Source organism: Myotis davidii, unplaced genomic scaffold, assembly GCF_000327345.1.
Source record: "Myotis davidii unplaced genomic scaffold, ASM32734v1 scaffold1891, whole genome shotgun sequence".
In the NCBI taxonomy this organism is placed as follows: Eukaryota; Metazoa; Chordata; class Mammalia; order Chiroptera; family Vespertilionidae; genus Myotis; species Myotis davidii.
In genome coordinates, this window is record NW_006282606.1 from 50,274 (window position 1) to 54,360 (window position 4,087).

Sequence of the window (4,087 nt, forward strand, 5' to 3'; positions counted from 1 at the left end):
GTGTCAGCCTGCAGACTGAAAGGTCCTGAGTTTGATTCTGGTCAAGGATGTGTACCTCAGTTGTGGGCTTCTCCCTGACCCAGGCCCTGGTAGAGGCTCATGCAGAAGGCAACCAATCAATGTGTTTCTCTCACATTGATATTTCTGTCTTTCCCCTTTTCTTCCTCTCTCTCTAAAAAAATCAATGGGAAAATGTCCTCGGGTGCGGATTAAAAAAAAGGGGGGGGAGATTTAACTATTTGCCTCTGTCTTAAGAATACTATTAGACATAATTATAGCTCCAAACATCTCCTTAGTGCTCATAATAAAGAAAGGGAGTTGTACAAGACTTACCAGCGAGATTCTTTTAAAGCTCATCCTTGAAGGGTGATGAATCAGTTTAGTTGGGTTTATCTTAGAATCAGCAGTAAAAAAACTTCCAGTGATTTAGTATTAAACTTTCAGTTATACCTCTCAAGATAATGTTGTTTGCTTATGCTATTTTTGTTTATTTTTAAAAACTTTTCTAAAACAAATACCTCATCCATTTCCAGAATCAGAATTAGAGACCTTTGTTAGAAGGAACACTTCTGGGTCATCCTTCTTATTTTAGTCTCTGTCCCACCTGTGCATGAATTCGTGCACCAGGACTCTAGTAGGTTATAAAGTGTTCCCTCCAAAAATTCCAGTGCCCACCTGGCCCCCATACATAGTTATTACAATATTTTTAACTATATTTTCTATGCTTTATCTTACTTCCCCATGCCTATTTTGTAACTATCAATTAGTACTTCTTAATCCCATCACCTTTTTTCACCCCTCAGCACTCCTCCCCTCTGGCATTCATCAGTCTGTTGTCTGTATCTATGTCCTTTTTATGCTACTATCCCTTTGTTTAAGTTCTCACTGAGTTCATCTATTCTTACCCTAAGTTCCTTGAACTTTCTTATAACCATTGTTTTGCACTCAGTATCTGGTAGATTCCATTTTATTTAGCTCTTTTTCTAGGGATTTCTCGTGTTCTTTCATTTGGGACATGTTTCTTGTCTCCTCATTTTGGTAGCCTCTCTGTATTTGTTTCTGTGTATTTGGTAGATCTTCTATATTTTCCAGTCGTGGTAGGTTGGCCTTATGTAGAAGGTGTCCTGTGGGTGCTACCTGAGTTAGGTGCTCCAAGAATGTCCCTTGACTCAGCAGTGCAGTTTCCCTGACTACCTGAGTTAGGTGCTCCAAGAATGTCCCTTGTGTGGGTTATGTGAACCCTCCTGTTGTAGTTGAGTCTTGATTGCTGTTGGCCCATTTGAGGGTGGCATTGACCCTCAAGTTGGTGACTATGGGGACTGACCCTGGCCATAGTCTATGAACTGCTTTGTGGGGGCTGATACCATGAAGTGGAGTTCATCCAAGCAGGGTCTGGTGCCTGCCAAGATCTCCCTTTGGGTGTGCTGCTTGTGGAGCTAATTGGTGTGGTCTGAAGCCAGTCACTGGGTGTGTTGGTTCCGGAGCCTCTTGTGAGGGACTCTGGTGCAGGTCAATATCAGATGCTACCTGTGGCTGGCCCTGGGCCACCTGTTTGGAGTCGCAGAGTGATCCACTGTTTGTGGCTGCCTCTGCTGGATCTGGATGTGCATGGGAGGGGACAAGCTGCATACTAAGTCTTGCTTCCACCAGTACAGAGCCCAGGGGCAGGTCAGCCAAAGTCCCAAGTTAACCTGAGATCTGCCTCCACCTGCTGGCTGCTTGTTGAGCTCAGTCACTGACCATAGGCAAGTTGTGCGAGATAGGTTCTCAGTGCGTCACCAGGTTGATACAGATTCAAACTCAGTGCCAATGCTGGGCCTGAGGCCATTCAGCAAAAGTCTCAGGGTACACCAAAGCCAGTTGCCACCTGCCTGGGGCCTCTGTGCCTTTATGGTGGGGCGGGGTCTCAGGGCTTTGCTAGGGTAAGGCCATCAGAGTTCATCAGGCTAAAACAGAACAAGATCTGGCTGTGTGGAGGGATGGCTCTGCACAGGAACAGTGGTGCTAGTCTTGTGTGTGAGAGAGAAATGGCCCTTGCCCTAGAACCACACAACTCAGTCTCTCCCTTTGTGTCTGCCACCCCCTGAGTCTCTCCAGATCTCCACAGCCCTCTAAGAAAGTCTGCACCATGGGCCCAGGTTGGAGACTGTGACAGACTGGCAGGGCAGGGCTTGCAGGAGTTGGCAGGGAGGCGCTAGTGCCACTCCAGGCTGATGTCATGAGAGGTAGGGGCAAGCCTAACCCTAGAACATTGGTGCCACTCGGGTGCTCAGGAAAAAAAATGGCCTTTGCTTGACAGCAACACAACTCAGTCTCATTCTGCATGACTCTGGCACTCCTCAAGTTTGCCTGAGCTTCCTCAAGAGCTCGTCAATAAATTCTGCACAAGGGGTCCAGGCTGGAGGGCAGGACAGACCTCTCTACCAGAAGCGATCCTGGCAGGGCAGCACCTCTAGGGGTCGACAGATAGGGGCTATTGCCACTCCCAGGCTGATGCCTTATGGAGGGGAATGCTTGGCCTAGGAATGATGGCGTCTGTGGATGGTGTGGGAGAGGGACCTAGCACAGGGACATTTGCCGCTGTCTCTCCAGCCCTCTGCTCACAGCCATGCCATTCAATCTCTTCTAGTATGACTCCTGTCCTCTCCAGAATGCTGATCCTCCACTAGAGCCCAATGTGAATGCTGCGAGTGAGGTTTTGTGCACTGGCTCTTTAAAAGACCAATCTCCCTTCTCACCAGTGTGGGTGGAAGCCCCACTGGTTGTCACAGCCAGATACTGTGTGGGCTCAGATTCTTGGCTCTGGTGCTATGGGTTAGGGAGCCTGGTGTGGGGCTGAGGCCCCTTGCTCTTCCAGGGGACCTCTTCAGCTGAGATATCCCTCTGGACTCTTTTTTAAAATATATAATAGGTTTTTATTGGTTTTAGAGAGGAAGAGAGAGGGGGAGAGAGAGAAATATCAATGATGAGAGAGAATCATTGATCAGCTGCCTCCTGCACAACCCCACTAGGGATTGAGCCCCCAACCCAGGCATGTTCGCTTGACCAGAATCGAACCCAGGACCCTTCAGTCTGCAGGCTGTTGCTCTATTCACTGACCCAACCTGGCTAGGGCGTCCCTCTGGATTCTTACTCCCCACCCCCACCCTCATGTGGGTGTGGAGCCAGCCCTTTTCACATCTCTGATCTTCCTACCAGTCTCCATGTGGGTTCCTCTGTATATCCTGAGTTATAAGACTTCTGTTCATAAAGGAAGAGAAAGAATAAAGAAAATAAAAACCTTGGGAATATTATAAAAAGACTGTTCAGTTAGTCTTTAGATGGTTATTCAGGTTGATTGTTCCAACTTTAGTTGCAACTCTGTTATTGATATGGTCTAGGGAGGAGGTCAATGTAACTTCCATCTACTTCATTGCCACCTTGCTCTGAACTCTGACTTCTTTCTTTATTTCAGGGCTGGTTCAAACACAGAGTTAGGGCTCCACCTCCAGACTTCCCGATTCAGTAAGTCTAGGGCCTGTATTTCTAAAGTTCCTGGGTGGTGCAGATGCTTCCACTAGGGGGCCACGCTTTGAGAACTATTGTTTTATCTAGTAATAATGACCGTTCTCTCCTTGAAATATACTGCTATTTTTTGCTTCTACACCGTATATTTTCCTAGCTCTCCTTCCTCTGTGAACATTCTTTCTTGGTCTCCCTTGTGGGGTTTCTTTTCCTTACCGTCTTCAGCAGGTCCCATTGACTCAGTCCTAAAGGGTTTGCCTGATTGCCGGTTAGATTTGTAGTTTGTGACTCCAAGTGCACTTATAAATAAGAGAAAGTAAACCATATATTTTCCTAGCTCTCCTTCCTCTGTGAACATTCTTTCTTGGTCTCCCTTGTGGGGTTTCTTTTCCTTACCGTCTTCAGCAGGTCCCATTGACTCAGTCCGTTTGGTTTGCCTGATTGCCAGTTAGACTTGCAGTTTGTGACTGCAAGTGCACTTATAAATAAGAGAAAGTAAACCACTAGCTATTTTGTTCCTTAAATCTTGGAACATGTATCTGATTACTTATTTATGAAATAAGTAATCAAAGGAATCAAACTA

The 4,087-nt window shown here is 46.5% G+C and overlaps 1 protein-coding gene across 2 annotated transcripts in view; it reads left to right on the plus strand.

Moving 5' to 3' along the window:
* The window catches only part of NUCB2 (nucleobindin 2), a 26,652-nt gene that overhangs the window by 10,239 nt on the left and 12,326 nt on the right, over positions 1 to 4,087 (plus strand). The gene's annotated exons all lie outside the window — the stretch shown is intronic.